Source organism: Colletes gigas, unplaced genomic scaffold (assembly GCF_013123115.1).
Source record: "Colletes gigas isolate AHSC1104 unplaced genomic scaffold, ASM1312311v1 Colletes_gigas_Sc00002, whole genome shotgun sequence".
In the NCBI taxonomy this organism is placed as follows: Eukaryota; Metazoa; Arthropoda; class Insecta; order Hymenoptera; family Colletidae; genus Colletes; species Colletes gigas.
In genome coordinates, this window is record NW_025106631.1 from 4,897,388 (window position 1) to 4,924,106 (window position 26,719).

Below are 26,719 nucleotides of genomic sequence, written 5' to 3' on the forward strand. Positions count from 1 at the left end.
GATCATATTAAATTTTATTCGATCGAATGAATATTCTATAAAATGAGATTCCAGAAATATTTCTTTCTTAGTCTATATTCCGGGTTTGATTATTCGTGGAATTAACTTTTTTTAAACAAAGATTTTAAGAGACTCGTATCATTTCTTCTCAGTAATTTAAAATATATTGTTTTAATGCACAGAAATGTTTTTGCTGCCATTTTGGTGCTCCTGCAAAAGGTTTCCCCGACTCAATAATATTAAGGACCGGCCAAAAACTCGAACATTTTTTTCCCTTTTTTTTGGTAGAAAAGTACTACTTTACCACGTTTGCGATATGCCCCACAGCATTATCTCGTTGTAGTATATAATTATCTTCGGTAATTTTTCTGCCGTACGTATTTATTTGTCCATCAATCATTTCGAGATACTTTCTGCTATCCGTTCGGCCTGTAATAAATTTTATAATATTTCCGTTTTACCGCGGCGTCAAATACCGGCCCAGATATCACTAATTACGCTGCCACCTCCCATTTGACAGCGGCTGAAAAATTACTCCTTCCTTTGATCGCGATAGCAGCGACTAAGGTCATCGAGTCCATTCAAATTAAATCGTGTTTACGTTATAAACTGCAAAATTTATCCTCATCTATCAAACAAAACCTTCGTCTCGACATTAGTTACTCCGAGCTGCTCTTATTTTATTAAAAGAAAATAATTTCTTAATTTTCCAAGGACCACGCGATCAAGGGTCGATTCCCAAGTAAATTCCATTCTAGAATTCGAGCTCGACGAGCAGGGAACTCTGAATGGAGGGAATGCGTCACGGGGGATATCGAGTCACGCAAAAAGAACCGAGTTTTGAAGTAGCCTCGGCGTCGATCGTGGCGAGTAATTATATAATTTTAATCGGCCAAGCGTTTTTATTGGGCCCCGGACTCTTCCGTGTTTCTTCTCCCTGGTTACTGACCTTCGGAAACCCGAGCTATCGGCGCTCGATTTCTTTTCGTGTTTCTTCGGCTTCGTTCTTAACGGCCGAGATGCAACGACGGGGAATCTGGTGTCGATGACGATAGAAAAACTCGCGGATCGATTTCGCGCGATCCTTTCCTCGCTACGATAATTATCGACGAACATCGCTACCCGTTCGAAGCTTTGCTCTTCTTCATTCCCAAATCGCGTATCGTTTGAAACCTTCGTTGCCAACGCTCTTTCGACGAGCAATCTGACTTGATCAGATTATAATCACAGGTTGGCTAATTTCTTTTCTTGTTCGAGGCAAAATTTACTATTCTTTGCGTTTTCCTGAGCCAAGTGTCTTCTTTTGTGTAATTTCACTTTTGTTAAATTCCAATTACATTCTTTACGAATTGAGATAAGAAGAATCTACGTTGGTGATTTGAAAAAAATACAGTAAAAACAGAAATGAAAGAAATTGTGGATCGATTTTCGTTGGAAGTTAACAAAGGGAAAAAGGGTTACGGTTACATCGACGACACAGGATTGTATTTGTCCTGGTTCTGATATAGAATAAAGGGGTTAGAATTGACCTACTTGGGGGTGAAATTGTAATAAACCAAGAAGAAAATATATGACTGCCTTGCAGCGTGCGTATGTCCGTCGCGAACTGTTCTGTGCGGGCGTCGAAGTTTCCAGGATCTCCGGGCGCGAAATACGCGTGTCCAAACAGCCGCGTCGATTCGTCGAGATTCAACCCTAGAAAGACCAAGAGGGCGGAGCTCGACGAGCCCATCGCTCACAAAACATCGAAATATGTTATTTCTCTCGTGGAAAACATTCTTTAAACACTCAATCCTAGTCAAACTCCTTTTCGAACTTTTAATTCGTATCGTTTGCCTTTCGTGGTTGTACAAAGTTTCCAAACTGAATCGATTGACTGAGGATCCATTGCGTAAGAGGCGTTGGACGAATAAATACGGACGTTTCCGTTCATACGCAAATAGTAAATTTGAAAGTCGATCGAAAGTAACACCGAACGAATTTTATTTTCCTCGATCGCGCTCGCTCGTGAAATCGAGAAAGAAGGATACAACGTCTGGAACAGGAAATCGCCGGCGATAACGAAGAACGATAGGATGCGGCCACTTTTACATAATATCGCGTACGCTCGGGAAACCGGCGCGCTGAAACGATGCCGGGATCGATCGACCGTGTCACGTCCAGCGACGATTTTTGTCGCGAGATTCTCTACCGATCCACGAGACCGCGATTGCAGGCCAACACACAATCGGCGGTCGAGTGGAAATTAATACAGTCTTGGTTCTATATTCGCGTCCTCGTAATCTGTAATACCGAGCCGCAAAAATGGCTTCGATACGACTGTTATCGCGGGGCACAATCTTCGTTCGAAGTTGTAAATTATGAGCAGATTGGATGTTGATGCAAATGCAAAATAGATAGACCGGACTTAGAAATCAAACTTCTATTTATTAGAGTTCAGTAGAAATTATCACATTGTTGACTGGAGATTTTAAACAGATAATTAATGAATTAAGAAATAGATAATGCAAGTGCAAACACGAGTGTCAATGTGTTATTAAAAAACTTGTGGACAACATCGAAATCCTTTTTTCGAGGTTCATTCCCGTGGATAGTTGATACACTTAATCTACTCGTTTCGTCCGTTTTCTATCCGCGGGCCTTGTGCCAATTGTGTCGATAGTAAAAATACCTCTTCTTGGATAGCCGGATGGTGGCTCGAGTCGCCTGAAATATTTATTAAGACGGGCCATCGAAAGTTCACGAAGTTATTTTGCAAAAGTCTAGTTCATCACTCTCGTAACCAGAGTCTTCTCTCAAAGTTCCAAGACTCCAGATGTAGAATTCTCTTCGAAGTAACGAATCGATAGAAAAATTCGCGACAAAGACGATATTTTTGAAGATTCCTAAAATTTTTCTTTTTAATCGAAATTTTCGGGGGTAGCAGTGCTTTTCTCGCGAAAAGGTAGGATCGATGAATCGTCGGGACGTTGTTTGGGAACGGTGAGATTTCGTTTCTCGGAAGAAGGCAGGAAAAAATTCATCGACTGTAGCCTCTCGAGGAGGAGAGCGATCGGCCGTAGAGCGCGGAGCGGGTAACCGGAACGGAACGGAGCGTTCGCGAGTGGTTACTGACCTCTAGCATCGAGCACTCTTACGCTTGCACTACTTAGCTAGCTCGTTGTTACCGAGCTGCGTACCGCGGCACCGTGATCACGCTAAATCGCCACTTTTCTCGGCGTACCTTCGACGTTACGGCGTTACCTTTACCTTCACCTTGCGCCTCCCGCCTCAAGCGCCGACGCTTCCGCTCGCCGAGACGGCGGAAGGCCAATACCGCGTTTCGCGGCCTCTACCGGAAGTGCATTCTGCAATCTGTGTCATAGACGGCCGCCGTGGCGAGGCAATCCTCGTTTATTCTCGCCAAACGCTCGAAAACTACGGTCCAAAGTCGATATTTCCGGTTACCTTGTTTCAGTGGTATTTCTTTATTGAACCCTACAACTATTTAACAACGTATTAATTCACCTTGTGCCATGCCATTTTCTAAATTATCTGCAACGAATATGATCGATGTTGGCGATTCTCAATAGCTGCCATCTTTGATACAAACTTTTAGATATAGACATGACGTGCCTTCTCATTTCTAAAATTATTTCTACCGATCGTGATCGATGTTGGGGATCCTGTATAGCTGCCATCTTTAGTACACTCTTTTAGAGAAACGTGATAGACTTATGACCAAAATATTATTCCTAATCTTTACATCGAATCCTCCCTCTTGAGTTGATCCAAGTACGTTTTCTGCGTGTTATGAAGCATCGATATTTCGATTCGTTGCATCAAGGTCCACCCCTCAAGAGCCTCCAATCAGGAAGATACACAAATGTCAGCATATCGAGTCTGATCCAAGGGATTTCAAAGGTGGTGTAGCGCAAAAATCTTGACATCCACCGAATCGATGGAGGTTTGTTTTGTGTAGGAGACCTGGTCGCTGAAAAGTAAAAGGTCAAAACCAGGGGGGACAAAAGGCGATTCGAATGAGCGGTGTCGGAGCGTCGACTTTCGAACGGCGCTGAAATTAAAATCACGTTCGCGGAATCGGGTGAAAAAGCCGGCGATTTCCCCCCCGGCTACTCGTGATCCGTGGCTCTCGGAGAAGCGCAAAGTATGACACGGCCGGCGAGAGATGTCCGCCGCGGGTTCGTTAACCCCTGAAAATACTCTCTTGCGTCGTGGTTGCGTGCACGGTGCACCGGGATGCGCTAGTTTACTTCTTTCAGCGACGTTGGAGGTGGTTTTGTCCCGCTGACGACGACGCCGCGATGAGTCTTCACCGGTACTTCGCATTAGAAACTTCACCTACATCGCGGCAGGATCGGTCGGCTCGCGAGAAATCTCGTTTCGCTCTTAGCTAGACGCCCCGGACGAAATTACAGTCGCTCGTCGAACGTACGAACTCGCCAATTAGCCGCCATTAATCAAAAATTATAACAGTAGCTGATAACCGAACGATTTCTTTGTTTCTAAACTTAATTTCTGATAGATTATAACATCGATGATTCTCGATAACACCTTGATGAGAGTATTGCGATTTTATATGCCTGATATTTTAAGGTTGAATTCAGGGACACAGTCCAAATTTTATTTAGAATTCTTTGGTACTCACCTCCATTTTCTGTGACGATAACTTCCTCCTCACTCGTGAGGATACAAAAAGATTTTTTATGCGATCCAGCAAAAATATTTTTCCTGGTATTTAACAACGAAAGGCAATTTCAAGATCGCAGACGAGAACCTGCGAATGTAAGCAAACACGTTCTAGAAAACCCGACCACCGTTACATTAACAAATTGCTCGAAAGTGATCGGGTCTTTTAGAGACACTTGTGGGATACTAAACGTGTTTGCTCGCGTTCGCGGGTAAATCGACTGTGCAAAAGTCATGGTTGTGGACAAAACCCTTTAGTTACTACATTTTTCAATCTTCCTTTTCTTTTTAATCGACCATTGAAACCAAGATGGCGTGTCGGATGTATTGCAGGGAGCAGGAAAGGTCAGACCTGGAAGGAACCGTGGACCGTATTGGGTCAGACGTTCTCGTCGATCCTGGTAAGGCTCGCAACTAGGCAGAAATTAATCGATACTACCCACATTCCCTCTACTTGTGGTACTGCATTATTCTTAACCCGGGGCTGACCTTTATTTTCTCCCCACAGTGTACACAGCGGCGCGAATAATTATAGGTTCGAGGGATTTCGTTTTTATTTTGATAATTCCCAACGACGTCGAAGCTCGATCGTTCGAACTTCGACCACGTTTCCGTTCCAGCCGTGGACCCGCGAGGAGATATTAGAAAATGGACGTTGTCCCCTCGATCCGATCGAGCGACGATCGTCGTGGAATGACAGTTGGTTTTGTTCCCGGGGATTTCTCGATGGTTCGCGTATCGAGACGGAAGGACGAGGTCCGCGAAAGAAAGTATTCCTCTTGATTCCGAGCCGTTAGGTGGAAAACCTACTTCACCTACATCGGGGAGACGCGTCTCGTTTCCCCGCGACGAGTAATTACGGTCGCAGTCGGCGATGTTCTCGAACGCGATAAGAACGGGCGGCGGATCGCTGTGGTCGCATCAAAGATTCGCGATCTCTCGAGCAATCGTTCGAGATTTAGACCGAAAAAGGTGCTTGAACCATCGACGCGTCCATTTTTCTTCCTCAAAGAATAATTCCAGAATTGTTTCATCGAATTCAAGAGAAATCACCACAAATAAAATAAAGAAAGGTTGGAGAACTAAATGGTTAAACGATGTTGGAAAAATCAACAGAGATTGGCCAGAGTATTCACCAAGAATGATTGTGATCGAGCCTCAGAACTAAAAATAATTTTTTTCGAATGATTTAAAACTTTTTAATTTCGTCGAAAAATTTCACACCTTCTTGAATTTTTTTTTAGAAAATGGGTAAGATTTCGGGGGTATGTTTATTCAGCAGAAATGATTGTAATTGACCCCCGCAATCGAAAATAATTTTTCTAGAATGATTTGAAAATTTTTAATTTCGTCGAAAAATTTCACACCTTCTCGAATTTTTCTCTAGAAAGTGGGTAAGATTTCGGGGGTATGTCTATTCACCAGAAATGATTGTAATTGACCCCCACAATCGATAATAATTTTTTTAGAAGGATTTGAAAATTTTTTTGTCGTCGAAAAATTTCTCTAGCTACTGAATTTTTATCTGGAAAGTGCGTAGGATTTCGGGGGTATGTCTATTCACAAAAAATGATTATAATCGACCCCCGGAACTAAAAATAATTTTTTTAGAACGATTTGAAATTTTTTTTTTCGCCGAAATATTTAGGCAGTAGCCCCCCTGTCGATTTTTCTTAAGAATTCGTTTTTCATTTTTAATCAATTTGTTTGACACGCAACGGAAAAGTTGTCTAGTACTTTTTTCTAGGTACCCATGAGCTCTACTTCAGAAAAAAGTTTCATTGCGATATATTTACTAAAATCAACAGAAATTGATCAGAAAGATTGTGGGAATTTTCAGGAGAAATTTCCTGGTAGATTGATATTGTCTGTCATTTAAATTCTAATTCCATCTATTTTCGTGGATATTTCAGGGTGAGGAGGATCCATGGTCGACTTAAAAATTCTGTTTCGTTCCCCCGTGGAATCGAGGTTTAATAATCTGGGAGGTCCTTGAACGCTGGACGGCTCCATCCTCGAAACATTCTTTCGTCCAGCTATTCAATTTCGTCACCGTGTCCTCGACGAAAGGTCTCTCTAGCGTGACCTTCGCCATTGAATACTCGAGGGACAATTCGTGGTAGCACTCAGCGACTCGTTTCGTAATTAGTCCTCTTCGATCCATCGACGCCGAAGGAACGCCGCGAGAATCGTAATTTCGTTGGGCAAATGGTGGTCGGATTTACGAGATATTTCGAAACTATTCGATGGATCGACTTACCTTTGTTTGGAACATTTCTCGTCGGACGATTCTATTAAAAAATACGACGCCGGGAGTAAATTTATTTAGCCGACAACAACGTTACAGCTTTCTTTCCTGTAGCCCTCCTCGGGTATAGAAATAGCTGAAAAAGGGGGAGGTATTTACACGAGTATAAAAATATAAACAGTGTCACGTGGATGTAGGAAGTACGACAGAGAAGATTGCGCAACAAATGTAAATTGAAATTAAAAATATTTCTACCGGAACTTCTGTTAATGTATATCGAGTGGAAAGAGTTAAAAACAAAACTTGTTTCCATCGAAAAGTACGAAAGAGAAATGAAATCCACGGTTTGTAGGAATTTGGACGCGCCGAAGGATCGATTCCTGATTAACCTAAATTGAAATGTGACTCGGGTTTTAAAGAAAATTTTACGAATAGAATTAAAAATAGCAGACGTACGAGCACCTTGTTAGTTTTCACGCGAACAGTAAATAAATAAATAAAAAAAAATACGTTGAAGATAGATGCCACGAGAAATTAAAAAAGAGAAACTTTTATTCCATATTGAGCTAAATTGGCTAATGATTTTAATTCTCGCCGATCTAGGTCACCGCGAAACAAAATTTTTCTCTCTTTTAATTCCTTAATTACTCGGCGACTAAGGGTTTTCGACGTGGTTTCTTCCATAGGGTATTCATTTTTGAGCATCGAGATATTTTTAATCGATAGAGTAAAAAATCACGGGGCAGAATGGGGTGTTGGGTCCGAAGGGGGGCCCGTTGGCGCGTGGGACCGAGACGATCGAGGCAGAGCGGGTCTCGGTGTAAGCTCGAAGGGCGAGACACGAATGGAGCAGGAGGTCGAGAGTAGTAGCGTTACTTGCGCGGTTCGTTTTCATTTGGGCCCAGAAATTCGAGCGGTACGTCCCTGACGGTCTCAACGTCTGGCTAGGCTAGGCACGGGAGTACTGTTAGCTTTGGGGCCCGATTCGAGGCTGAAAGGAGAAACGAGGGAGTAGGAGCAAGAGGACGAAGACGAAGAAGAAACTCGAAAGAAAGGGAGGTGGCGTCGGTGGACGTGGAACGGGGGCGGGGAGTGGGGTCGCATGGTGGAATCCTACGTTGGGGCCATAATGTAACACCGAGTCGGAAACATCGAGGTTCGTCCTCGCTAGCCTCGAGCGAGGGACGCCGCCGACCCGCTCGCTCGGCTCGCTCGCCTCGAGACCGCTCAGAAGTGAAGTGGCACACAATGCGTAAGAGTATTTTCAGGGGTCGACGACCGCTCTGCTTCCTCGAGGCTGTCCCTAGCGATGGCTTCGACCGCGAACCGAACGGTATCGACGATCCTCGCGGAACACCGCGAACGGACCCACGGAATTTCGCCCCGACGAGTCGCGGGGCCCTTCTTCCGGGGACGGGGGGAACATCACGCCGGGCAACGGGATTTTTTCGACGCGACTCGATCGTTATTTTTACGCTGGCCACTTTTTCGCATTTTTCCTTACCAAATGCACGCGAGGTGTGAATCGAACCTGCACATACTCCGGAACAATACGGTAGCCACCGATCATTTGTATCTTTAAAAGACATCGTTTGTTTAACCCACCCCAGATGGCGATTATAGTGTTTTTTCATTTTCGAATTGCACAATATATATGCAAAGTTTTAGTCTAAGCACCGAAGAATTATTTTTAAAATGGTCCCCTGGTTAAACGTTATTCGATTTCAATTTTTATCCTGCAATATTGGGATTAATAACGTGGGTATATTTTAGTCTAGGCACCGAAGAATTATTTCTGAAATGGTCTCCTGGTTAAACGTTATTCGATTTCAATTTTTATCCTGCAATATTGGGATTAATAACGTGGGTATATTTTAGTCTAGGCACCGAAGAATTATTTCTGAAATGGTCCCCTGGTTAAACGTTATTCGATTTCAATTTTTATCCTGCAATATTGGGATTAATAACGTGGGTATATTTTAGTCTAGGCACCGAAGAATTATTTCTGAAATGGTCCCCTGGTTAAACGTTATTTGACTTCAATTTTTATCCTGCAATATTGGGATTAATAACGTGTGTATATTTTAGTCTAGGCACCCAAGAATTATTTTTAAAATGGTCCCCTGGTTAAACGTTATTTCATTTTAATTTTTATCCTGCAATATTGGTATTAATAACGTGTCTATATTTTAGTCTAGGCACCAAAGTGTTATTTTTAAAATGATCCCCTGGTTAAACGTTATTAGATTTTAATTTTTATCCTGCAATATTGGAATTAATAACGTATTTATATTTTAGTCTAGGCACCGAAGAATTATTTTTAAAATGGTCCCCTAGTTAAACGTTATTTTATTTCAATTTTTATCCTGCAATATTGGAATTAATAACGTGTGTATATTTCAGTCTAGGCACTGCAGAATTATTTTTAAAATGGTCCCTAGGTTAAACGTTATTTAATTTCAATTTTTATCCTGCAATACTGGGATTAATAACATGTCTATATTTAAGTCTAAACACCGTAGAATTATTTTTAAAATGGCCCCCTGGTTAAACGTTATTTGATTTCAATTTTTATCCTGCAATATTGAAATTAATAACGTGTCTATATTTTAATCTAGATACCGAAGAATTATTTTTAAAATGGTCCCCTGATTAAGCGTTATTTGATTTCAATTTTTATCCTGCAATATTGGGATTAATATCGTGTGTATATCATACCGAGAAAGAAGGTTATTGAAATATTCAGCACAGTTGCGTAAGACGATCTTGTCAATTTTATCCCACCGAAATGATTTATAAACATATTTAAACATTCTCTCCGGTTCTAGAGAATCTTACGACCCATGATCGAAGTTCGAGAGACTAGAAAGGCCCATAGAAGACCCAGCGCGATATTGTCTTCGATTTTGGGTCACGTACGGTTAATGTAAACAGGGTTATTGTGTGTTCGCGAGCGCGCGATCCTGCGTGGCGCAAGGTGTGGAATCTCCCGCGATCTTCGACGTGTTAACGCGTTTGTTTTTTTCGATTCACGCTAAAAATCGATAGCCCGGCGGATCGTTGCAATTAACTCGCCTCGAGAATTTCCAACAATAGAACTTGTATTTGCCTAGCCATTACCCAGGATTCGAAAAAAGGTAAATGGTATCTGGAAGTCAGGAATAGCTCTGGATTAATATAGTTTGCGAAATGGCTGGCGAAGACAGGTTTAAATACTTGTTATACGTACGGGCGAGAGACTTCGACGTTACGATTAATTCGTTCCACCATTTTCCGCATAAATCGAATACCACGTGTGAACGGAGAGAGACAAAATCAGTTTGAGGCTGAATAGAATGCGATTCTAGGAGTAAAGAATATGTAGACAATCTTTTAGGGGCATTTGGAAAATTATATCGTCTATTTATGTTATACTCGGTGAGGTTTGTCTGATAAATCTTGCTCAGACTTGAATTTAAACGTCATGCCTTGGGCAGAATCTGCTAGGTAAGCCTCGTCGATGAGTCCAGCTAGCGGAAACACGGTACAATAGTTCCCGTTTTCGAGCGATCAAACGAAGGATTCGCCAGTTCGCTTGAAACCGGGGTGGGTAGTGATTTTTATATCAAATTAACACGTTCACAGTCCGGTGACCCATATTCGGGTCAGCATACTCCCTATTCACACGTTCCTTGACCCACATGTGAGTCAGGGGCGGCGTCGGAAGTCACATACTTCATTTATCTTTAAATTTTTATACGACAATCATCTACGTCTAAATAAAAATCCTGCACGTAATAAGAAATCAGTGTTCGATTTTTATCGATAAATTGCAACAAGAGAAGCTTATCAAGTATGTTTATATCGTGCATAGGAATCCGGAGTAAAAATTAGCACTCGAAAGCGAGAATTGATCTATCGTTTCCCTTTGTTGCAATTATGTTATTCACAGTCGCTGAAATATAGATCATTCGTACCTCGAGCGTACAAATTTCTGAATTATGGATAGATTTAAGGTCCCCCGTGAGCGTAGGGGCCAGCTGACCCCCTTGTGACAGGGTTTGCGTTGATTCGAGTCGAAGGTCAACGATCAATATCATGGGAATTGGATCAAGCCCATCGCTATTCAATCCCCTCTTCTTTTTCTCGCGCCCTTCATACCCGCCCTCTCCTCTCTCCTCGATCCCTCTCGATCCTGAAGCTTTGGAGAACGTGAATCGCTCACGTGCAAACGGCGATCTGCGAAATCGCGTATTCCTTTGTCCCTCCATATTACTCGTCACTCGAACAGCTACGATCTTTTGTAACAAAATTCAATAAAATAGGAACTTGAATCCAAAATGTCAGGGTGCTAAAAATCTGGGGTACTCGACTCCCGAGAAATAAAAAAACGGAGGTAACGCGTAGAAGATCTCTGACACATATTCCCATCGAAGAAAGCGTTACATTTGGGGACCAAAGATTTTTTACCCTTGGCGTTCAGGACACTCTGGTCTTTTTCTCCGTTTTTCGCGACCGGTTTATCATATTTTTAACAACCGGTTCCTCCACCCGGCCGACCGTTGGATTCTCGTTACCGATTGTATGCAAAATTACGCGCGTACGCAACGGGGAAGTCGTCTCGCGGTTGGAAAATCCCTGAACTTCGTACGACTCGCGATCCTCGAAGCAAAATCGTCGGACACCTCGTGTTACGAAGAAACCGTGGATCGTCGCCGAATCGCGTCGAAGGTGGAAACGAAAAATGGTGAACGCGGGCCCGTTCTATTCCGCCGTCGAGGATTTTTTTTCGCGGCGAGTTCAACGCTCGAAGGTTAAAGACCCGACCGGCGAAGCCTCCAACCTGTCGAATTCGTGGCCGTGCCCGGATCGTGACTAAGCCGCCATTTATCTTGTATCGGCGATCGGTTTATTGTCGTGCTATTTCGTAACCGAACCGCGATACTAGAGGCCGGACTCCTATCCGCGTCCTGTCGCGTTCTGTCCGCAGGAAACGTCGCGTACGTGACGCAAGATCTAAATCGACGGCATATTGCCAGGCGAATAAAACACTTTTAACGCCTTTGTGAACCGTCCGCTGTTATAACGGAAACACCGTGACCCACAAGGGTATCCTGCCCGCAAACGCTGCACGACGTTCCCGATAATTTGGCGAAAACGGAGCAACGACGCCTCACGAACGCGTACAATATTATTCAAAACACACAGATGCAACATTTTTTTCATAAGTCCGTTGTATCTGTGTTATTTTATTCGTCGATTTATTTTATCGACCATTTGCATCGGGGATACTCGCTATCAATCGTTGTTTACAATCTTCGAGTGGACTGACCAGGTCTGTAATTAGAAACCTATTAGAACCATCGATCTTTGCATACTTGCAGTAGCTTCTATAACGCTGCGGAAGCCGCCATCTTTGAGAACGAATCGCATGCGCCACCTGAACGGCGACCGAAGTACTACTCGCTTTGAGCAGCAAGAAGGGAAAGTCCCCAGTTCTGGCACCAATCGAGGCTCTTCTCCGTTGGGTAGACGTCTTGATTGGTGTCAGAGCCCACGACCAGGGCCGTGTTTAAATACTCTGGGGACCTGGGCAATAATCACGTACACTGAACCTTCTTTTGATCAATTTTATAAGCAAAGTCTTCGAGGAAACACGAATTTTGTGTTCGATAGTGAATTTATATTCTATGGAACTTCCACTGTCTTAGCGCTGCTTGTGTGTATAAGTACTGTGCTCTTCTTAATTTCATTTTGGAGACCACAGTTCCCGCACGAGGTCGTTATTTTCGCGCGTCGTTAATTGTCGCGAAAACGTGGAACAATTACGGGCCGTTTATTCGACATTACGACGGCGATGATAAATTCGACGGAAGCTGGACGTGTTTCGATTTAAATAAACGGTCCGCGCGGCGGTAATGCAATCAACCGTCCAGAAAAGTCGCGTCGATTCGATCGATAGATGGGAACCAAGTCGTTGTGGCGAGCCAGAATCCACGACAGAAAATTCAGTTTCCCTCGCGTTTATTAAACCCGACCCCCTTAGTTGCCGGACAATTCGAACTTGGACATAAATTTCGTAAATTTAAAAAGGTAAAAGGTAAAAGGTTCTCGATTATTTATCAGGGAACGGTTCCTGGCGGATGAAAATGGACGTTCGTGGCTTGGGAACGGGAACGAGGAGAAACAGCGCGGACGATTCCGCTTTGAAAAGGGAATTCTCCCGTGACACATTCGTTTTTATCGAGCTCTCTGACGCGGCCACGAATCTCAGCGGTGGTTTCCGGGCATATACGGAAAGTCGGCGAGTCGTATACTGCTCCGTATACGAGGCATTGACCCGCCTTTAGCGTTTCGTCGCACCTCGCCACGCTTCTACGGAATCGTACGCGCGCGTGCACACCTTTCTCGCGTACCTGTGCGTGTACGTAAACAAATCCGTTTCTAACGGGCCCTCCCCCTCTCCTCCTCCCCCCGAAACAACGCTGTTTCCCCTCACGAATACGGGACCCGGCTTACGTAATCGTCGATTTCGGTTTGGACGGGTCGCGCTGTACCCGACGAATTCACAAACGCCCGGGCGAACCACGAGAAAGTCCCAAAAGAAATGGAATTTTCTCGAGAATTCTGCTCGCGTCCGGAATGCTCGATGGCGTTGAACCGGAGGAACTTCGCGATCGTCCGTAATCGGCGCGTTTAACGCGGGAGGCGTTGAACTTTCAGGGGGTGATCGATCGTCTTTGCGTATTTTCGACGATTTTCACACATTTTCGGGAATTTTTTTCCAACGAACGATGCAAGTGAAGCAATTTGTAACGAGTAAATCTTCAAACTCTTCTCTGGAGGCCTCCTCTATTTGTATCTGGAAAGTTCCAAAAGAAATGGGACTTTTCGGGTCGCCAGAGTTCTCGAATCGATCGGTTCAAAGTAGGATATCACACCCCATATCATAACGGAACCGGCGGACGAGCGACGTCGAAGAATTTGGACCTCGTTTCGCAGGTCGTAATAATAATATGCATATCCAGCTGGTCCATCTAAATTGAACTTTTTCTCCAAGAAAATTATACCGTCGATCGGGCCAACGCACGCATATTCGTCGGAATTCCGTACGATGTTTTTTAACGCGGGTTTACTCTTAACTTTTTTCGTGTTTTATACACGTTGCACTTTGCATTGCAGATCTAACGATCAAAACAGACGTTGTTTAATTCGCCTAAAATATTTTCCAAAGCGTATATTTGCGATGCGTGATATTCGAGAAACAGAGTTAAGTTGAAATTCGTGACGAAGGGCGTGTATCACCTGCGTTGGAGTTTATCCAATTTTTATACACGTTGGAATCTCGAGCTTGGGTCGTTTGCTCTCCTCCAATTACTGTGGATCAACGAGACTTTGCTGTAGTGAAAAAATACAAGCCTGAGATTGTGGTGCATCTCGACGAGATTGATAAGATTCCTCAGGAAGGGGCTTCGAAAGTGGAGACGAGCGACTGGGACGAGATTAGGCGATTAGACCGTCGCCTAGGTCTGCAGCCTGGCTAGCGAGTGTCATCTGATACCGTTTCAAAGAAGCAAGACTGTAACGCAAACTCAGTTTGGATGTTGTACAGGGTGAATCGGGAGAAACACCTAAATATATCTCATTCAGGATTCAAGATAAGAATTATATGAGAGGAGAGGGGTGCTGTCATACAAACGAATCTTCAAGGTCATTTGAAGGTCATCGAGGCTTTTCTAAGCGGTACCACCTACTTTTAGTTTCGTACGACCTCCAATTAATTTTTTCACCCCTTTAGATTTGCAAAACAATAATATTTTCTAAGGAAACAGTTAGGTCACACATTGGTGGACTCAGTAGGACGATATTCGTGAATCATTATGCATAGCTCAACAAGTTTAATCAGATCCCCAGGGATAGTGGTTCGAGTGACACGGATGAGACCAGGCGATTACTATCGTCGCCCTCCAAGGTTTGTCGGTAGTCGAGGTGTTAATGGAGGATGCATCCGAGCCAGGTGGATGACGCCACGAGGTATTACATCTTTTTGACCAGTCATCGCCCAATATATTCCAAGGTAGCAACATCCACTTCGCCGGGAGAAGGTTAATTCCCGGAGAAACCGCGAGCCGGGCAGTCCAATCTCCCAAGTTGGCTCGCATCCTTGTCGTTTGGCGTGCGACGACGTCCTGTCTCATCGTCGTTGAGCCCGTTGGAAATCATGGAGACCACGCGGGTTTGCGGTTTCCTTCCAGCGGCCGATTAACCCTTATGTCAATAACCGAGCACTCCGGGTACCCTTTTCCGTCTCTCGTTCAAAAATTATGCTTCCTTTCCCGGACAAAAGCATCAGAGACATTTACAAATTCAGCTCCTGTAAGTCCACATTGGATATATCGATTCTGGGCACATAAGGATCAGCAAAGAATCTTTTGAAAATATTTTACATACGGTAAAAATCATATTTTTAAGAATCCCTAACTGTGGGGCCCAGATGAGGCCCCAAACCTTGATTCTTGATCAGACATAACTGACACAAAATTGTTGGTAGATATCGACAATCCTTCGATTATACTGTCTAATAAAATACGACACCTGTAAGTCCAGATTGGGCCCTATATCGATTCTGGGCATATAAGGATCAGCAAACAATCTTTTCAAAATATTTTATATACGGTAAAAATCATATTTTTAAGAATTCCTAACTGTGAGGCCCAGATGAGGCCCCAAAACCTTGATTCTTGATCAGACATAACTGATACAAAATTGTTGGTAGATATCGACAATCCATCGATTATACTCTAATCTATATATAGTCTAATAAAATATATTTATAGACTATATATATTTTATAGATTATAGTCTAATAAAATACGACACCTGTAAGTCTAGATTGGGCCCTATATCGATCTCGTACACACAAGAGACATCAACCAATCTTTTGAAAATATTTTCTAACGCGATAGCCATCGTATTTTTTCGAATTTCTGACTATGAACCCAGATGAGGCCCCAAAACCTTCATATTAGAACAGACATAACTGATGAAAAATTCTTTAATACAAACCGTCGATCTCTCGATTATAGTGTCTAACAAAACACAGCACCTGTAAATCCAAATTGGGCCCTATATAACACATAAGAGACATCAACCAATCTTCTGAAACCATTTTCCAACGCGATAGCCATCGTATTTTTGAGAACGTTTGACTCTAGGGCCCAAATAGGGCCCCAAAAACTTTACTTTCTAAGGGTTGCAGGGGGAAACGAAACGAACGGTGCATGTTCTGGTGGCAGGTGAGTCTGTAAGGTTGAGGTTTCGTGTCAGACGGATTCGCCTCGAGAGGATTGCACGCTCGGCGCCCCGGTGCATTCTCGGCGTCGTTGGCCGCGCTGGCGAGCGTGCGCGCGCGCGCGCGGGGACTTAGTTGGGAACGAGGAAGACCTAGTTCGAAGGTAGAACGCTTGCAACGGCACTAGGTCACGCATCGCAATTCCTGAACGGCGCGAGCGTCGTCTACGTGTGCGTCGCGTGCATGTGCATGTGCATCGGGCCCCGCACGCGGCACGCATACGCGATCGAGTGAGGCCCCGACGATGGTCGCCAGCTCGACCAGGGAACTCGTTAACTTCGCGAACAATCGCCGTCGCGATCTTTCGAACTCTTAAAATTCATTTGTTTAACTATCGACGATGAAAATTTGTAATTTTTTTTTTTAAAGCTGAGGAAGGAAAAAATTATCGTATCGAATTTATTGACATTTTTGGTATTTACAAGTCAGGGGAATTATAATCTGAATTTAGTTTCTTTTATTGCAATTATCGCGAAGAAAGACAGCTATTTGTGATATTGATAATCTTATTGATTTCAGTGATTTCGAAGTTGGAAAGGGAAGGTTTGAGAGCGTTTCGGAGCAAAATGGTCCTTCACTCTTAGTTTCCAAGATATAATTATTAGATAGGAGTCGTAGTACGCAACCGCGCCCTCGTAAGCATGAGTTTGAAACGATTCAATCTGTACACGTAAGGCGCTAGGCGTGTTCGGACTCTTGATCGCTGGAATGAGCAATTACCACTCTGATTCTACCAATCGGAAACATTTTAACGTCTTTCGTTGCATCAAAGCACTATACATTAAAGTAGAACTAAACATGTGGCATCGTCTGCGTATAGAATTGGTTTCACTTCGGTAAATGTGTCCCACTATTACGATTAACGCGGTCAGTTATTCAAGCAATAACCCCATTGCATATGCAAACGAAACGCAATATTTAATTCTATTTCTAACGAGACGAATTTCTTTGCAACCACTAACGTTAGAATTTGTTTAACACAATATATATTTTATTTCACATTTGCAATTGTTAATTTCTATCCCCCGTCATGAACAGTAAATATTTTAGTTATTCGAATAATAGATCCCAGTGGAGACTGTAATTATTTATTAAAATTACTATTTTGCATATGACACGCATTTATAAATACGGATCTAAGGATCTAAGTCAGGAAAAACAGTATTTGAAAATTTCTCCAAAGTTGGGGAACCGAACTCGAGACCTCGAGAGTCATAGATACGCATCTAATGCACGGAGCCACGAAGGACTCTTTATGAAGGAGACTGTTCATTGTAAAACAACCTGTTGTGTAATTGCAATTTTTGGACAGTTGTGTTCAGATGAGAATATTGGCCATTTCTGGCGATTATTACGTGTTTCGCGTGTTTCCTGGTCCCCGACGGAGGCGCGTTAGAAAGTTCCCTTGGATAATGTAATAGGTTCCATGATCGTTTCCACGGATCCGCGTCCAGGTTCCGCGCGTCGAACGCGGTTAACGATAACGGTCCCCAGGGCAGCCCCGTCCATTCATCTCGAACGTTCTCATAGGGCTTTCATCCTTTTTCCACCTCCGCCTACCGACGCCCCGGCACGAGCGTGTCGATCGCTCCGAGGGCTAACGGTAACGCGGCGTCATTTTGTCCTGATTGCGTTTAGGGAACTTTTCCACTCGCCGTCAACGAAAGTAGCGGCCGCGAGAGAGTGAATTTCGTCACCACGGGCCCACGGACCGAATTTACATCCGAAAGATGTACTGTTAAACGACCGCTCGAAGCGAAGGTGAAACGAGTGGGCCGTACGGGTTCAATGGAACCGATAAAACGGACATAGATTTTCGACGACGCGTCTCCGATCACCAATTTTCGCGTCGTTTTACAGGAATTTATTCATAATACTTCATCCACTGTACTTCATCGACGACAGTTTAAATATAAAAAAAGCCATATTTAAATCATACTTAGCCCTCGGGGTATGGGTCCATTTCGATCCGAGTCTCGTTTCGTTAATTTCTATCACTGTATAAATTCGTGTTTCTTTAATAATTCGAGTGTGAACAGTTTCTGCGGGTCAAAGTGGACCCCAAACTCGAAATCCAAAATATCATCGACGGACAAAAGGTCGCAAGTCTGGTATAATTTCGTCTCAGGCTTAAAACAGACTGTAAAAATAGAAAATTTGAACCTTGTAATCTGAGATTCGCGAAGAAAAGTACGAACGATGATCAGAGTTGAACGTTTGTGTATTAGCGATCGAGGGCTGTTTTCGCGATTATCTAACGTCGAGATTGTATTTTCGAAACGTCCACGTAACTCGTTGTCGAGCAACCGAACAGATTTCCGAGGTGTCGAGGCGTAGGCAGAGGGATTTTTCTCGTCTGCCTCGAAGATGGACGCCGGTGCCGCGGTAACAATGCCAATGGGATGAACGTCCTGATCCCGTCGCTGTCCCCAGGACAACGACCCCTCTATAAAATTTGACGAACACTCGGTTTTCACCACCGATCTACTTCGATCGCGGGTCCCGCGGCTCTGGGCGTCTACCGTGTCGTCGATCATCTATCTTCGCCTGTTCCATTTTAATGGCCACGCTATTAAAGATTCTTTTCAAACTCTCCGCCTTGCTAATTCCGTCCGGGCCGAAATACTGCTATACTCCAGACTCGGGCTAATTTTCTTTAATTTACTTAAACTCGTCCACTAATCTAGGTTCCTTTCGTTGATACAATATTAACGTCCAGTTATGGATTTTCTATTTCCTTTGACGTCAGAAGCTGGATTAAAAATTATCCGTTTATTTGGAAATGAAATTTTATCCTCGAGTTTAGGAATTTTTAATTATTATAGAATTAAGTACTGCTCGGTTTAGAAATTTCTTACCATCGAGTTCATTAAAAATCATATTTAATTCTTGACGAATTTTTGGAAGAAGTTTAATATTCCGTCGAAAATCATGAAATTTAACCAAATTTACGGAGATCGATGGTCTAAGTGTTTTGACTTGTGATAGTATTTTATTGAACGTGTGACAGTGGTTTTCCTGATACTAGAGGATTGCGTCACACCAACGAGGAAGCGAGCGGACAGTTTAATAATAGCGCGGGGATGTTTCGCGGCACGATGGATAGGAAATTTGATCGGAATCGACGATACTCTGAAAAGGGAGTAATATATGCGGATTTTATGCGAACGCGCGATCCCCTCAGGGCAACGATTAATGGGCAAAGGATGCATTATGCAAAAAGATGATAATCCAAAACTCCTAAGCTGCTCAAAGCGTATTCGGCAATCAAGAAACATTTTGAATATCTCGGTGCTCGAAGCGGGTCGAGGGATTGAAACCATCGATGATAAATATATTTTTTTTTAATTTACTCCCGAATGTGTGGAAGATCTACAGACTTAATTTTAATCGTTTCACTGTCTATGATGATCTCGAAGGGTGAAGAATAATTCCTTGCAAAATTCTTAAAAATTTGCAAATACTTTGGTGACCCAGATATTTTTAATTTACACTCAGGTCTCTGCGAGGTCTTAATTTTAAATGTTCCATTATCTATGATGACTCTGGAGGGCAAAGAATAATTCTCCGATCCTTCCAATATTTTTTAAGAATTATAAATATTTTAAATCAACTCTAGAATCTCTGGAAGGTCTCAAAGCTCAAATTTCAAACGTATCACCACTCGTAATAGTTCCAAAAGAGTAAAAAGTAGTTCTGTGTAGCATTCTAGAGTTTGACCTAGGGGAACCACGAACCGTGGATCGAGGGTCGATGGTGGAGGAAGGGGGGGAGGGTTCGTGGCGTGTTGGATGATAACGAGGGCGCGTGGTTTTCGTTTTCAGATGGCGCGCGTCGCCGGGGAACCGGCCGGATGGAGTTCGTCCGAGCGGAGCGCGATTAAAAGTGAAGCCTCTTTGACCACGTGGCCGGAGGTCATAGTGGCGTAGGCAGACGTTAACTCTCTTCGTCTGGTTGGCGGGCAAGGTGGAAGAGCGCCGTGGCGGCGGCTGTGCGAGGCCTGGTTCGTCGAGCGGTATGGTAAGTGTGTTAACAACGTAAGCAGGGTGAACGCCCTCGATAGACCTAGACCCAAAAACCGCTCGTTCCATGGGCACTGCCACTGGCACTGGGTTAAGGCGAAGTCATGTGACGTGGTGCAGGCACATAAGTCGTGCACAACACATACACACGTGGTGGGGGGGACGCGAGAGGCACACGCACACCGAACCGGGAAGACCATTACTTTCACGCGTATGCGTTCGTTTCTGCTCGCACGGACGAGCACCGGGGTTCGTCGGCCTGACCATCTCCGCGGAATGCCACGGAATTGTTCCCCGACTTGTCACGATTTCCTTCTGCGGCGACCGCCGTCTCTACTACTAGGACGCCCGTCGGTTTTCAACGCGGATTTGTGCTTTTCTTCCACGGGGGTTCAGCGATGGGACCGACCCAACGTCCCCAAACCAGATAATGAAATCTATCCGGACTCTGTATCTTATATTTATTACGGTATTCGTGCGATTAGACAAGGTAGAAATTTGTTTCGACTCATTTTGAAGTCACGATGATGAATTCGGGGCATGAGAAACTTCCGAAAACGTCTGGACATTCGTCATAATATGTCGATTTGATAGCCCTAGCAGCTCCCTTGCCTTGGACACTGATCGATCGAGTACTTGTGAGAGAGTCAAGAATAGCGTAGCCCTCTGCTGGTGAGTCCCGGAAATTATCGTCTCAGTAGTACCTTGCATCCATTCGATGTTAGGCCCCTCACTCAGACACCTGTCGAGAAGCGTATATAAAAAGGTCCATCGAGAGTTTGTGAGAGAGTCAAGAATAGCGTAACCCTCTGCTGGTGAGTCCCGGAAATTATCGTCTCGGTAGTACCTTGCATCCATTCGATGTTAGGCCCCCCACTCAGACACCTGTCGAGAAACGTATATAAAAAGGTCCATCGAGTGTTTGTGAGAGAGTCAAGAGCGCGTAGCCCTCTACTGGCAAGTCCAGAAACTATCACCACTTTTCAAGTACTTTTCCAACGAAACTTTTACTTTACGAACCAGCTGGGTCTTTCCAGACCCACATCTTTTTAACAAGAATATTCATACCATCAAATGAGATGGAAACTTGTTCCACTCGTTTCGAAGGCACCCCATGAATTATATAGTCGGTTAGGTGCATAAAGAATGCATGAAAACGTCTGGATATTAGTGGTACTCGAACATAGAGGAAAATGTAGTCTATAAATAGATAGTTTTTACACGCTCGGGAGATTTACAATTGCAATTACACGGTAATTCGACCGGTTATTACCGCGTGATTACAGGTAGTCGCGTCGTGACAAATCTAATCGGATTACACTTTGTCCGACTTTGTATCCGAACATAGGCTATAAATTATACGTACGTTTGTGTTCGTTTTGCGTATGATATCGTAGCTTCACGCGGGAGGCCTTTGATCTCGCTCGCAATTAGCGAAAGTTAGAGTAACCGGGGTCCCATTTCGGCAACCTGACGCCTGGTGCTTCTTCGAATCTTTATGAATCATTAGTTCCCCGCCTCTCCTCCACCGTCAAAGCACTTTCTTTCCGATACTTCAATGCCGTAACAGTATCGGGAATTCCGTCGGAACTGCACGCAGTCATCGATTCTAATAATCGATCGTCCGTTTCGTCTTAAACCTTCCGTTCTAGATATTTTGTTTCCCCGGTACACGCCACCCAATTATACGTCACATGTACCAGGAGTTGGTATATTTAACACTTTATAGAAATAGCTAACCCCTTAACGTTCATATTTTTCGGGTTAATTAAGAATAATCAGTTTTCTTTATTGGATTTGTTTCTAAAAATGCGGTTTTTGTTAATTACAATGTTGTATCCAACGTATAATTTGAAGGAAAACAAATATTATCATCCCTTAAACCATTAGATTAAACAAATATCGTTTTTCAAAGCAGTCAGACTCGAGCATGAACGTTAAGGGGTTAAAATTTGTTAAATTGCTGACACTTTAAAATCCTCGCGTTCTCGAATTATTACAAAAAATTAAATAGCAAACGTGTGAAAAGTTCCTTGCTTCCTCAGAACAAGCATAAACGCGTTTTACGCGTAACATAAGGAACCGGGAGAGTTTTGCCTTTGCTGTGCCGCATATTTGCATGGATAGGAATGCATTCTCCTGATTTATAGAGAGGAAATGGCAGATGCAATCGAGCTTTTCCTTTGGCACATGCCTCCGTGCCTCGTTTTCTTCGGAGTTTGCTATTACATCTCTGAAAACGAACGTCTTCCTGTTTCCCTTGGTATTTCGCCGTTCTATATTAATACTTGTACACCCCTGGGCGAAAGTGAACTAAATTTATTATCGCTCGTTATTACCAGCTTCTATAAAACTTCTCCGTGTTCCACAAATATAATTGAAATATTATTTAAATAGTCGAGCGTTCGTAATGTACGAATTCTCCGATGTGGATTGTAAATTCTGTAAACTCTTATTTACCATTTGAAATTCGACGCGATGAATTTAACGCCCTCGCGAGGACATTGAAATTTTGGCGTGGAAATTGGAGTTAGGAACTTTCCAGTGTACGAAAACGATACTTTCGGTTGCGATAAGCTCCTTTGGCAAATTTGGAGCGAGCTAGCACGGATCGGTGATCTAAAGATTACACGAGAATTTCCCTCGTTTTCTACGATTCCTGTTCCACATTTCGACCGATCACGGCTCGTTGACGTCATTATTCGCTCCGAGGCGGCCGTCGAAAGAAAACAACAATACTTTTTCTCCGTGGTCGTCGACCCCGAGTGCTGGTCGGTGGTTTTATCCGCGAATAAACAAATTTATGATCACCACACACCGACACACCGGTGTGAAATTCTCCAACGGAGCCAAAATATTGTTTTTTTATAGGAAAAATCTTAATTTCGCATTGTCGTAAAATTTGAGGTTAAATTGTCGAGCTGCATTTTTGAGAAATTTAATTAAACATCAACTTGTAGGGTAGGTTTCCCACCCTCTTCTTTTTCTTGGCAAATTTTCTTGGAAATTGTTTTGCAAAATAATATATGATCGAGCTATAGTGCAAAGGGGCATCGATTATGAAAGTACTGTTCCCTGAAAACTAAACTACGTTGACCGTGCAAAAGTCGCGCGACAGTCGACGGCCATTTTCAGGTCCAATAATCGTGGTCTCCTTACCAAACTGTCTTGAAAATAGAAATTGATCTGACGCGAGAATACAAATATTTATCGCCCTGTTCCGCTCTATATTTTCGTACCGGAAGTGAGCGTTCCATGTTACGACGAAGGAATGTGTTCCAAAATTACTCTAAAGGGATCGTTCTATTGCCTATTTTTACGAATGTTTCTATCATTGTTTCGTACATCCATTGTTCGCCCATTTACGCTTGTCAATCTTAAATCACGCGCTGTGGGCCATTCGAGATCAAATATCCCACAAAACTGTATTTCCTTTTGCATTTCTGTGAAGAAGATATGTTTACGAATTAGTAAATTAAAAACTGGACAAATTGGCGATTTTAGAGCTACGTCTGAACCATTAGAAACATCATTGTACAAAGGAAATATACAAGCTTAATATTCAAGTTTGGTCTCACAAAGGCGGGCCAAAATGTCTGACCCAGTACGGTCTCAAGCTACTTCCATGATTAGTCCTCTCCGCGAGACATTAGGTGCATTCAATCTTCGTTTTCGAATTTAATTAAAGCTAACCACAGTTCCCTCATAAAAACAAAAATAATACACAGAAGCTTTAACACTCTGACTACGGTCAATTTCAACGCAAGCACAAGCTCCGTGCGGAAAAGTTATTCACGCCTCGAGCAACAAAGGGTTAATATTTAAATGTCGTACCATTTATCTTACTAAGATTCTGAATAGTCGAACACCTGTTTCTATTTGGCGTAACGATAAGTTCACGATCGAGATCGAAGACCGCGGAGAAAAGCTCGCAGAAAAAGCTGAAAATCTGAACGCGCTGGCTCCGCTCGAGGAGGATCGGGGACGCTCGCTACAGGATGATTATCCAGGCTCGCATAACTGGCGAGGAAAGGCATGGATGTGTATAGTACGTCCCCCGGCCGTCGGTGGATGGAAGTCCATCCTTGATGGAGGTTACTCCGGGCCATCGTCCCACATCTCCTTGGATATGAACTTCGTGTCTTCGTTCGACTTGCCGGTCGTCTCCCTTCGGGTTCTCCTTCCTCGTCTCCTTCGTCCTTCTTCCTGCCGTCTCTGCCGCGTTTTCCCCTCCCAGGCCTCCCCGCCAGCCGCGTCCAGCCACCGACCCCCCACCACGCGACATTTCGTTTCGTTTCCGACTACGTCGTCCACCGATTAGCCGCCCCCACCACGAATTCGATCGCCGCCCGCGACTTTTCCCCTTCTTTCCTCCTGCAGTGCGCCGTTCCGCCGTCCGAGGGCGCTGACAGTGGCGCGAGCAGACCGCGATTACGGATTCCGAGAGTCGATCGAATCGTTCCACCCGGTCGATTCGCACGCCGCGGCCACGCTGACTTTTAGCCACGTTTTCGACCAAAACCGAAGGTATCGAAACGAAAGTTGACGGTTAAAAACATTATTACGATGTTAGGTTAGCGTAATATAATTTGTGTTTCATTTTAATAAACCTTACGTAAATGTTAAACAATGATACTTGAATCGTTGGAAATTGTGAGGGAAATTTGTAGGCTAATAATTTGCTCTTTTGTTTTTACAGATTAGGTCCACAGAGGCGGGAGGTGAAATCCAGTTACTTTTCAAGGTACTTTTTCGGGACGGTTAGTAGCCCATATCTTTTGCAATATTTTATATTTTTCCATGAAAAAATTCACATAACTTCACGAAATAGATGCAATTAACTATGCAAAGTTTAAATTCAATATCTCAAATAGTTTTTCTTTTATAAAAATTTTACTCCTCTATTCATCGCCGAAAATCTTTCGTCGAATGTTACAAGAATCGATAGTTGACTAGCCCATATCTTCCGAAACTATTTTATATTCTTCCATGAAAAAATTCACGTTACTTGAGGAGATAGATGCAATTAACTGTGCAAAGTTTAAATTCAATATTTCAAATAGTTTTTCTTTTATAAAATTTTTACTCCAGCTATTCATCACCGAAGATCTTTCGTCGAATGTTACTAGAATCGTTAGTTGACTAGTCCATATTTTCCAAACTATTTTATATTTTTCCATTAAAATATTCACGTAACTTGAGAAGATAGATGCAATTAACTGTACAAATTTTAAATTCAATATCTCAAATAGTTTTTCTCTTATAAAATTTTTACTGCTCCAAATATTCATCACCGAAGATCTTTCATCGAATGTTACAAGAACCGATAGTTGACTAGTCTATATCTTCGAAACTATTTTATATTTTTCCATGAAAAATTTCACATAACTTCACGAGATAGATGCAATTAACTATGCAAAGTTTAAATTCAATATCTCAAATAGTTTTTCTTTTATAAAATTTTTACTCCAGCTATTCATCACCGAAGATCTTTCGTCGAATGTTACAAGAACCGATAGTTGATTAGCCCATATTTCCGAAACTATTTTATATTCTTCCATGAAAAAATTCACGTTACTTGAGGAGATAGATGCAATTAACTGTGCAAAGTTTAAATTCAATATTTCAAATAGTTTTTCTTTTATAAAATTTTTACTCCAGCTATTCATCACCGAAGATCTTTCGTCGAATGTTACTAGAATCGTTAGTTGACTAGTCCATATTTTCCAAACTATTTTATATTTTTCCATTAAAAAATTCACGTAACTTGAGGAGATAGATGCAATTAACTATGCAAAGTTTAAATTCAATATCTCAAATAGTTTTTCTTTTATAAAATTTTTACTCCAGCTATTCATCACCGAAGATCTTTCGTCGAATGTTACAAGAACCGATAGTTGATTAGCCCATATTTCCGAAACTATTTTATATTCTTCCATGAAAAAATTCACGTTACTTGAGGAGATAGATGCAATTAACTGTGCAAAGTTTAAATTCAATATCTCGATTAGTTTTTCTTTAATAAAATTTTTACTCATCGTCGTTTGGGTCAAGTTATTCTTTCACGGTCAATTTCGGGGAGTTGGCCAACGCGGAGGGTTCGAGATTCGAAAGTTACATCACTGTTTATTTCCCCCTCTCCTCGCCCGAACGGACTCCCTCTCGACTTCGCTGCTGAACGTCGCGGAAAGTCGACGGGCAAGGTGGCACGACCCGGATTACGCTCGAGTCGTCGGTTCCTTCGCACTTTTCTTCGCTCCAGAGTCCTCTCTCAGGGTCAAGGCACTCTCCGGTTCCGTAAATCCTTCCTGATTCTTCGGCGGAAGGCTCGAGCTCATAGCTGGCGCGTACGTAATCGTTACTTTTATTATTATTACTCAAGAAACTGCTTCGAAGTTCATATTTCCACGTGTAACTTTCCCGTGGCTT

The 26,719-nt window shown here is 43.0% G+C and overlaps 1 protein-coding gene across 4 annotated transcripts in view; it reads left to right on the forward strand.

The window, feature by feature from the left end:
• Positions 1-26,719, forward strand: part of LOC122398925 (protein FAM76A) — an 89,951-nt gene that overhangs the window by 57,009 nt on the left and 6,223 nt on the right. For 3 of the 4 annotated variants that reach the window (XR_006259231.1, XR_006259230.1, XR_006259232.1), the window contains 3 exons: positions 20,093-20,288; positions 24,990-25,050; positions 25,382-26,637. The gene's annotated coding sequence lies outside the window, so the exon portion shown is untranslated. Of the gene's footprint in view, positions 1-20,092; positions 20,289-24,989; positions 25,051-25,381; positions 26,638-26,719 lie in introns of those variants that run through there. The other variant, XR_006259229.1, reaches the window with a different exon arrangement.